Source organism: Geospiza fortis, unplaced genomic scaffold, assembly GCF_000277835.1.
Source record: "Geospiza fortis unplaced genomic scaffold, GeoFor_1.0 scaffold194, whole genome shotgun sequence".
Lineage (NCBI taxonomy): Eukaryota > Metazoa > Chordata > Aves > Passeriformes > Thraupidae > Geospiza > Geospiza fortis.
In genome coordinates, this window is record NW_005054322.1 from 6,477,028 (window position 1) to 6,488,370 (window position 11,343).

Consider the following 11,343-nt stretch of genomic DNA (forward strand, 5'->3'; position numbering starts at 1 on the left):
AACAATGTCACCTCAAGCAGCTGAAGGATATAGTAACAACTTTCCCACACTGTCAGCTATGTCAATTCCCTTTTATCTTTTGGCTTCTTAGTACATTCCTGTGTTAAAAATTAGTACAAGTTAAACAGAAAGTGGCCACAAACATGTTGAATGTGCTCCTGCAATGCTTCGAGGATGTAGCTGTTGACTTTACTGATATAAAATCTAGAATCTGGTAGAAACCTATGACTTTTGCACAGAATATGAGAGCTGGCTTTTGAATGATAGGCCCCATTGCATTATTATTCCTACAGCCTGAGGATGTTTCTTTTCTGGGAACTGACAGAACTTGAGGTTTCTTAAGGAGGCTTTGGATTACAGGCACAGCATGGGCACTGTCTTGTGAGCCATGTCTAACGAAAAATCAAGGAATTCTCGAATGTCGTCTGATCTCAGTTCAGGACTAAACCTCCAGAAATCTCCATAACACTGGGAGATTCCATAGATTTTTTTGATTTGTGTGTCAGCTGCCTGTGGAGAAGGGCATCTAAAAATAGCTGAACGATGAAGGGACAAGCCGGGGAGCTTTAGCAATGGAGGAGCAACCTGAGGGAGGCAAGAAGAAAATTGGACTGTCTTCTGAAGTGTTACTGTTGCTGACAAAGTACCCACTTATTCTTAACATCCTACAGTTCAGCACAAAAGGGCTGAACTTAGAGGGAAGCAACAAATTTATCATATCAGTATATCTTATACACTCAGCTATGCTAAATTAAAACCACTAAATGAACAATACTGAGAGTTCTCTGAGCAGTGGCTCATGGCCTTGGGCATGTGCACTCTGAGAACTGAGATAAACTAGCATTGGCATTCCTAGAGGACCAGAGCATGAAAAACTGAAAGTGAGTGCAGACTGATAGAAGCCCCAGGGTATCAGGATCTGTACACACCTTAGTCGGGGAAATGTGCACAAAGGTGAGACCTTGCACAGCTGGAGCTGAAGAGGCAGGCTGATCTGGGGGTGGTTTTGGTCCCAGGGTAGCCAGGTGTGCCTACCAGAGGCTGTCTCCCACCTGTAGAGAGTGTGATGTCACCCTCTTCCCACGGCATGTGTCACCAGAGCCACCCAGCTCCTGCCCTGCACCTTTACAGGGCATGGGACTCTGCTGGGTCTGGTTCACCATGGCTTTCCTTTTTTCTTACCTAGCCCAGGCAGTCCATGCTGAGAGCAGCTCTGCCTGGACTCTAGAAAAGCCCTATGCCTTCACACAGGGAGCAGAGGATGTGCAGCAAGGCAACATACCTCACTGAGCAGCTCTTAGCATTGCCACACCATGGCACCATGCAAAAGGGCCCCACAAGGTAGGCAGAGGAGCCCAGTGAATAAAAGTCATTAATGAAGCTCAAGCATCCTTCTTGGCACTCATGTCATCAAATGCAGAATTTTTCCATTGGCAGGTCTCAATGGACTTCGAGAGGGTGCCTAGTGACTCTCCCCATTTGAGAGACAGGGAAAAAGAAGCAAACACTCATGTAATATTGCCAAGAGCTGCCTGTGCAAGCCAAAGGCAGAAACAGACCTATAAACCAGGCTCTATCAAACAACTGCCTTTTCCATGAAGCATCACTGCTTCCTGGTGAGGTCTTCACCTGCTTCTTCCAGGTTTTATGAACATGCCTTGACCAACAGCTTCTAAAGTTTTCCTTCTATTGCAATGTTCCTCAAAGGAGGGAAATTTCCTTCCAGGTGATGTCTGGCTTGACACCACTTCTCTTCCTGGATGTGGTTGCTATGACAGCTGCTCCTGGTTTGGCAAATCCTCATCCTGCCAGTCCTCTGCAAACACAACTCTTGCATATCTTGTGTTCTCTGGAAAATCAAAATATGCTCCTGTTTTTAGTCTTTTAATCTTCTCATGTCTGTGTCTCCTTTTGTTTGGAATCAGTGATGTTAAAGCAGACTTGTACTGCCAATATTTTAACAGCAGGTTTCAGAAAAAATATCCCCACCTCAGCCAATGGCAGATTTAGAGTGCTGTATTGCTTAGGTTGCTGAGAAGAGAGGCTGGGGAATATTCTTTTATGGTTTGCCTTTGAAACAAAAGCTCTTACACATAAAAATCAGGAAGTCAACATTACTTAACAAATAAATGCAGCTTAAATGCCCTTAACTGGAAGTAGTTACCATAAACTTTCCTTCTAAAAAATCTGCTGGGCATTTTTCTGATGCTGTGAACTGGAGTTCTGGGTGGGCTGGCAGAATAACTGTGTGCAGGAGTGGCCACTCAAAGGTGTTGAGAAAAGTAATTTTAGCAAATGTTACAGCCCACAGGGATATGTATTCTTTCACTGTCCCCTGTTGCCATTGTGAAGCACGTGAACACACATAACACATGGGCATTATCTTTGTTTAAATTCTTGTCAGCTCTGGTCTGCACATCTCCGTGCTGTTAAATGAATTAAACTCAGATTCCCCTTGCCCCCTGACTTATCTACATTGATTTGCATGTTAATAACTCTCCTTCCTTCAGTCAGTTTGTTCTACCCTCTTCTTGATTTTCTCTCCATGGTAACTTTGATTGAGTTCCTTGCCCTTAGCTCACAGTACAGGGAAGAAACTGAAGCAAGGTGATGCAGGGGAGCAGGTGACTCTGGTGGCTTTTTGCTTTCACCACCATTGCCTCTTCACTAGTCAAAGCCACGATGAGCAAGCTGACTATCTTGGATGCTTTGGATGCCTACCAGGGATGAATGCTGTTCTACCCATCTTCCCTTCCCAGAACCCTGGTTTTCAATATGCACTCGGGTGGTGTTTTGCATGCATTTATATTTTGCTCATTCCCAAATCCTAATGACTCCCCCAGTTCTGTAACTCCTACCTCCCCATTCTCAACCAACTTTAGCTTTTAGCTGGGATCTCAGCCTATCCTGACTGAGGAAGACAGCTGAGAGAATGACCAAGTGTAGAAATACCCATTCACTCACACCTATGCCTTCCAGAAGCTGCAAGACAAAATAAACTCCTGCCCCTCTAAATCAACACCTTTGTCCTGCAAGCAACCAGTCAGCTGTGCAAGGACCATTCTGCCTATCTGCTGGCAACTTGTGTGGGTAGTCTGAGTCTGAGCAGGTCTCCTCTTGGGAGGAAGTTTTCCAGTGCCAAAGAGGAGAAGGCTGGCTGTGTGCCACAGCCCCCAGCAAGATCTGTGAAAAACATGCAGCTACTGGTCCACTGAATCTGGTCCCTCATGTTTTTGCACATTGCTTCATTGGCTCACGGCATACTTTCAGAGTGTGTGTTTGGGGCAGGAGGGAAGCTGCTGCCATTGTGGTACAGTTTCATTTGAGTTTTCTCAACTTCCTGGTGGACTGCCAAGGACTATGAGGCTTAATTTCCCACCTTTGAGTTTCTCTCCCCCTCAGGATCTTCCCATCTGCTGCGTTTCATGTTGCCCAGGTAAAGCTATGCTTGCCAGCCTTCCCCTTCCAAAAATATTGCAGAGTTTGTTTTGGTTCCTCCAGATTGTGCTGGCTTTGACTCCACATACTGACTCGTGGTCCTGCTGGTCACCTCTATCTGATTCCAAAGTTTTCATCATCTTCTGCTCTTTGCAGCTCTGTGCAGACACATTTGCCTCATAAAACGTAGCAATCGGCTAATATGGCCTCCGTAGAGATCAGCATTTATATTTAGTAACATCACTCATCAGTGCAGGATTTTTTCAGTAAAGGAAGTCTTAAAAAAAAAAAGATCATCAGTTGTTCCCATGTTTTTTTCTCCTCATAGACTACAGAGAAAAACATTCCACTGAGATTTCATAAGCAAGCAAACTGAACTACATGCTTGGGTTGTTTTTTTTTTTTTTTTTTGTGGTTTTTTTTTTTTTTTTTTTTTATTTTTATTTTGCATCCGTTTCCCAGGCTCTCAGATTAAAAAATATCTGACACATATTCTGATATGTAATTTGCTGAGTGCTTTTAAGTGGCCCTAGAATTGTGCATAATGGAACTGAGAACCTGAGCACAAGACAGAGTGGAATTAGCTTTATCCTGAGTTCTCCTTGCAGAATGTAAAAGAAATCAAAGTCTCATTTACAGCATTTTCTTCATGTATTCCTGGGAGTCCTTGCACATGAAAAAGGCCAGGTTAGCTGATAGGACCTCAGTGGATCAGCTACATCTGAGCAGCTTAAAGCAGAGATCCTTTGACAAGTCTCACGTTGTAGCTACAACTGAGGCTCAGTTTAGGGCAAGCACAGCTTTCACTTCAAAGTTTGTGGGCAGCAGGAACCAAATCTGTGAGCCCAGCAGCTGGAATTGTGTGATTTAGCCAAGTGCCACCAGCTGCTCGCTCACTCTACTGCCCTCACCCTTGTGGGATGGGGGATGAAAATTGGAAAAAGGTAAAACTCATGGCTTGACATAAGAACAGTTTAGCAATTGAAATAAAGTATAAAAAATGACATTGAGTTTGGTGATGATGATGATGAGAAGGAGAGAGAGAAAGAGAAAGGAATAAACCCCAAAAGATATGTATAGTAAAATTACTTACCACCCACTTACCAGTGCCCAGCCAGGCCCTGAGCAGCAATCAGCCCTTTCCAGACAGCTCCCCCAGCCTGGATATTAGGCACGACATTCCAAGGTATGGAATGTCTTTTTGGCCAGTTTGGGTCACCTGTCCTGGCCATGCTCCCTCCCAGTCTCTCATGCACCTGGCCACTGGCAGAGCATGGGACACTGAGATGTCCTTGGCTTAGGGTGAGCACTGCTCAACAACAACCAAAATACCAGTGTGCTACCAACATTGTTTTCATGCAAAACCCAAAACTCAGCCCTGTACCAGCTACTAAGAAGAAAATTAGCTCTATTCCTGCCAAGACCAGTACAGATGGATGGGAAGACAACTTGCCCCATGTGCCCAGTACACATATGAAGCCTTGCAGACCCCTTATCTGTTTCTTGCCTCTTGCCTCTTGAGGATCAGAAGCCTTCAAATAAAAAAAAACCCACAGATTAAAAGCCCTTCCCTTGGAAGTTTGCCAGACCCCATTCTGTCCTCCCATTACTCTTTTTCCTTCAAGCTGGCCTTGTTGCACACATTCATTATTCATTCCCTCTGTCCCAGTTGTGCATGCAGCTGGTGAGGCTTAGCAGCCACCTGGGCCAAACCTGGCCCACTGCTTCCACTGCCTGCTCCATGTTCCCTGCACCATGTCCACATCCCAGTGCTGGCTCTGCATGGGGTGGGATGGTTGCCACACGCTGTCGTCCTCCTGTCCTTGCTGGGTGCTCCTGGGGTGCCCACCCATCAATTGTACCAAAGCACAGATTGAACGCGGCAGGCGCCAGAGCTTTGGGTAATTGCACCCCAAGGCTACGAAATTCTCTGACAGCAAATCACTCTGCCAAACACAGGCTGCAGCATTTCTCCCTGCTGAAGCATGTCAGGCAGCACAGTTGGCATTCGTGCCCTTTCAATCTGACAGCACCATGTCAACCCAGGAGGGGCAAAGCTGTTTTATGAAGACGTCTGCTGCCTTTTCAGCTGCCAGCAAATACAAGGATTGGGATTCTTTGCCCTTCCTCTCATTCACTGTCAACTCTTCCTCGGATCATGCTTTTGCTCAGAATTTACTGCAATTCAGGTGTCACTATATCCCATCTCTGGTCTACCCAGGGTTCAAACAGAGCAAAACTTTATTGCTTAACATTATAGACTTATTTGTCCCATGTGAACATGAGAAAAAAAAAAGGAGAGTAAGAGACAGGTCCATACAGTTCTGGTTCCAGGTGGCTGGCTCCCATGTGAAGATGTCTTTCTGATCAATCCCTAGCTGATATGTTTAATTAACCCTGCTTCAGCATTGTTGATAATTTTTCTTTGCCTCTGGGTCTTGTAAGGATCATACCCAACATATTATCTTTATGAAGAGTGAACACTATGCCTGTGGTATTACCCAGATTGCCAGAAATGGATTCATGGTCATTTTCATGAGTATTTTCTGTGTCACTAGTTAATGTGAACACTCCCAGGTCAGCAGAGTTTCATCATCAGACATCATGGTGTTTCTTTGCTGTCAGAAACTGCCTGGACATCCAGGGTAGAAAAACAATGCAAGAGGCCTAGTGATGAGAAGGAGACACAGAAACTGAGGACCTGAAAAGAGCCTGGAGGTGTATCTGTGAACAGTGAGCTTTTGGTGTCTGTGCTGTGGATAGTGTCCAAGGGACTGTAAAATAAACATCTTTAACAATGGCTGGAGTAGGGACAGTCATTCCCTACAGCTTTTTTATTAGGACACAAGCAATATTTCAAACAATGGCAGCATTGCCAAGGACTCTCAGTAAAACCAGAAGGATCTGATACTGTTGTCTGTCAAACATTTCCATATACCAGATGAACACTGGGCTGTGCTTGAAATATTTTTTCTGCGTTTTTCAGGAAATGTGTGTCCAACATGAATTTGCTGAAGCTGTGTGAAAGGCAAGTTTTTAAAAACTCAGATGTACAATTCTTGTTGCTTCTCCAGTTTTTGTTTCTTTTCTGTTCCTGGTTAACCAAGAATGCAGCAACAATTCCTTTAGTGGCCATGCCTGTGTCTGTGCTGGAAGAGGACCAGGGACTCTCCACCATGCTTTGGAGTATGCTGAGACCAGGTTTGTGTGGCTATGGCAGGGCACGTCTCCATAGGGGCTCTGCAGGTGCAGGTGGGATTCACCTCCAGGGCAGGCTGATCTCCAGCCCTACCAAGTCACTGAGGGTCTCTCAGTCTGTCTCAAGGTTTCCTGGCAGCCTTTGATGCACACCAAAAGGAGGGAAATCTGGGTGTTGCAAGCAAGAGAAGAAAGTGCCATGGAGGCCTTTCTATCAGCTTGGAAATAAAACATGCTAATTCTCATTCAGACACATCATACCGTCTGTATTTGTCACCCTTAGGAGTTAAACAAAGATGCAAATATTCAGACTCATGGCAGTAGGTAAACCCAAAGATTCTGGACTTCAGAGATGGGTAGGCTGGCAGAATGCCTGCAGTTTTAATCTTACTTTATTCTGTCTGCATGGTTAGGGATTAATCTCCATGCTATAGCTTCTCCACCTAGGAGCAGGAAATGTTGGTCACCTATGTCAGAGAAGTGTTCATGAAGATTAACAGGGATTTTGGGCTTTTATGTAAAAAATTCACAGAATATTCTGAGTTGGAAGGGACCCACAATGATCACTGTGTCCAAATCTTAAGAAGATGGCTCATACAGGGATTGAACCCCCAACCCTGGTCTTATTAGCACCATGCTCTGACCAGCTGAGCTCATCTCATAGACCTAGGGATGAGGGTTTTTATATGACTTAAGGCTGAGCATGAAATAAAACTTGCCTTGCTATATGCTCCCACTTGAAATATTAGCATCAGAGCCATGATGTTTTGGAACCCATTTTTTTTTCCCTCTTTGTTTTTCTTGACATGGAGACTGAAGGGCTGTAACAACCATGGCCCTGATCTGTCTCTGAACGAGGAGAATTTGGTTTTCTGTAACCTCTCATTGGAGAATGCAAAGCATTCAGTGCGTTGTCATCAAAGGCTTGGCACCAAGGAAGGAGCCAAGCAGTTTGGTTTGCCTAGTTCTGCTTTGGTCTGATCTGGCTCCCACAGAGAGAAACAGACTCATGGAAGAAGTTCTCTGCCGTAACACTTTTGGGTAAATAATTAGCACTGAAGTGGCTGCCTATGCCACAGTGTCTGAGAGCTTTCTGCCTCCACATAGCTGTTCAAGCTGTGTCTTGACCCCAATGTGCCCAGCAAGGACAGACATATTTCTCCCTTTTCCCTGCTCCTGTGCAATTTTGCTACCACACCACAAATCCTTCAAACCGGAGACATGCACACACTGACTCAGTGTGGCAGCAGCCCACATTGAAAGATATATATTGATGAAAAGGAATTCCATAGCCAGTGCAAAAGGGTGTTAAGCCCTTGAGAAGGCCCTGCTCTGACTGCAGTCCCAGGCTCTAATATAGAATCATGGCATGGTTTGGAGTGGAATGGACCCTAAACATCATCCAGTTCCAACCCTGCTGCCATGGGTAGGGGCACCTTCCACTAGACCAGGTTTCTCAAAACCCCGTTTAGCCTGGCCTTGGAACACTTCCAGAGACAGGGAATCAACAACTTCTCTGAGCAACCTCTACCACTGTATCGCCACTTTCAGAGTGAAGGATTTCTTCCTAATATCGAGTCTAAAGCTACCCTCTTTCTATTTATAGCCATCTCCCCTTTTCCTATCACTACACGTCCTTGTAAATATCTTGGGATTTGTTCAGATGGGCAGAGAAAATCCCATTTCCCTGTCTTAGTACAAGTATACAATAAACACAGCCTTTTTACGGACTGAAAAACCTCAGAAGAAAGTATTACTTGACCAGCTGTCCCAGCTGGCGCCTGTGCTGCTGCAGAGATGTGCCATGGGAGCAGGAGGTTTGCTCACAATTTATTCCTAAACATCCTCCATAGTCCTTTCAAAAAACATTCAATGTGAAGAGGCTTTCCCTCCATGCAAACTCTAATGTATTGCAGTGACAGTAATCTATTATGTAGATGTTATGGATTACTTATACAACTTAAAGTGAAACTTCAGCCTTGACTGGGGTTTAAAATAGACTATGAAATAATACAGCAGTAACAGCAATAAAAGCAACAGCAGCAATAATAATGAGCAGATAAAAAATTATCTATTTAAGTTCCTCCTCTCTACAAGTACTAGATAATAAAAAGGTATTTTTAGCCTGAAAATTATTTAATAGAGTTTTGTCTTTATGTTTTATGGTTTCAAATATATTAATAAGGTTCACAGAGTCCTACAGCATTTTAAGATACAGAAAAACCACTTTTTCTTCTGAGCCATCAGGTTACTCTTGTATGAAAATAAGTGTTTTAGATTCATGTTTTTGAGTTTATTGAAACACATCATCCTGCAGAGGAAAATGTCTCTTTTTAGTAAGGCAGTGTATTAGAGGTCCCTCAGAAGGGAATTCTTGGCACAGAAGTTTCACTGGCAGTGTAAGAAACCTACTGAAGTATGAATTCATTTTGTGGTGATTATAGTTAAGATTCCTTTTTTTTTTTGGAACAACCTGAATCTCATGGAGAGTTGTGCCATGCTCAAAACAAAACACTGAATAATTTTTATCTAACTACTTTAGCCAGTGCTGCTAAGAAACCTTTAGAAATTACTTTACGTGCAAAGTCTTCTTGTATCACCTGAAAGCAGCCATCTGTCTTTCTTTTGCCTTTCCCCAGTGAAGACATTAAAAAAAATTATTCAGTTTACACCAGGCCTGTTTCTCCTTTGCTTTCTGACTGATGCACTTTTCTGAAATGGCAGGCAAATCCCCACAGCACAAGTGGTAGCATTCTGTGAATAGTCAGGAGTGAACTCCCTCCCAAATCTGAGCAACTGGACCTTTCAGAGGACTTGAAAAATGTAATGCCTCTGCCTCTCCTCCCAACTGTTGTCACTTTCCCATGCTTATGGGTGACATGTGGCAAGAGTCACACAAGGATGGGTTCCTGCCTCCCCCCTAACAGAAATATTCCATAAATTTATTTTGAAGATGCTTTACTCTTTCCACTTCACAAAAATATTCTAGAATAATTCTTAATTGGAATTAAAATAACTATATAAATTACCATTTTTACCCAAAGATGTAAAAAAATTGGAGGCATCCCTGACTGCATATGTACGTTTTCTTTTCCTCTTTTTTTGTTTGTTGGTGGTTTTGGGGTTTTTTTTTGTTTGTTTTTGGGTTTTTTGTTGTTGTTGTTTTGTTGGTGGTTTTTTTTTTGTGTGTGTGTGTTTTGTTTTGTTTTGTTGTTGTTTTGGGAGGGTTCTTATCTTTGTGATTTGTTTTGGGTTTTGGGGGGTTTGGGATAGATTTTTTTTGTTAAATCAGCTGGGTATTTATTAGCTCAGCAAAGATATCGAGATGCTTTGAAACTCCTAAATATTTTAAAGAGATTTCCTCCCATTCAAAGAACTGACATGCTTGAATTGTTACCAAGCAAAGATGGATGGGTTCATTAGGAAAAGCCCACAAGATGGGATAGGAGAGGTCAGGCTGGAAAGGGTGGATGCCCTCCCTTAGAGGCAGGACCCTGAAACCTGGCAATCCAAAACTGGTGGCAAAGTAAGCCTGTGAAACAGAGTGCACAGCAGGGCTAGGCACGGCCAAAATAACTTGGTTGCCATGGCATGTAGAGTAAACATTACTGGGAGTTTCTGATGGCATGTCTGCAGCTTCCCTGCCTTTTGTTGCTTGATGTGCTTTCCTACAGCTGAAACACAATAGAAAGAATTGGTTGGAGTATCCAACTTGATTAATAACCTCTTTTCTCAGCAAAACTATTTTTGGGCACATTCACTAACTAATCTTTATAATAGCTGCATGCTGCAGAAGGATATAATCATTCCTAACTGCAATTGCTTGTAGGTAAACTGAGACAGTCCATAGTCCTCAGCATTGCAGACACTCCTGCAAATTACAGGCTTTTGATTCATACAGTTAAGAGTCCAATGTCTCATAGTAGGAATAATGTCACTTAATAGTGAGGGTCTGAGTGATAGATGCTTACACCTTAGATAATCTTCTTTGATATGAATGAAGAGAAATAGGTTTTTTAAGGGCTTGATCCTAATTTATCTCCTTACTTTAGGCTGAAATTAAATTATTCCCGATCTATACTCCTTGGGAATGCATGTTTCTAAAAGAGCTTGATTGTGTTTATCAGATTAACTCTGTACCCATGAAAAAACCTAGGCAAATGTCCCCAGGGTTGACATGTGCTTGCCTGTACCCTTTTCCTATGGGATCCTTGGCATGGTTTTCATTTATGCCAACCCACACTCTCCCAGTCTTTGCCCAGGCACAGCCCTGTGATGGAAATGTTCATAGGGATATTGTCAGTGGGAGGGCTGAAACAGAGATGAGAGGCTTAGCAAAGCAGAGAGAGTTTACCTGCATGGACATGGGCATACCAGGCTACTTGGACTTGAGATCTATGCATACTTGTCCAGTTTCACTTATGGGCCTAGGGCTAGCTCTTTATGTGCTTGGATTTCTTGAAAACAGCTAAAATTGTGACAGCCCTGCATGCCAATGGGTTTTGTGTGCTGAGCTCCATTTCCCTGTGTGGGAAGTCTTTGAGACTGTGGCATGCGCTCATCCAAGAGCAATGATGACCTGCCATCCTCTTCTGAACTCCCCATCACCTGAGCAATGTGGGGCATGGATGATGCCCGGTGGCATCCTATGGCTGTGCTGAGTGCTTGTGGCATCCTAGTGATCTAGCCATCATCCTCCCCTGGTCA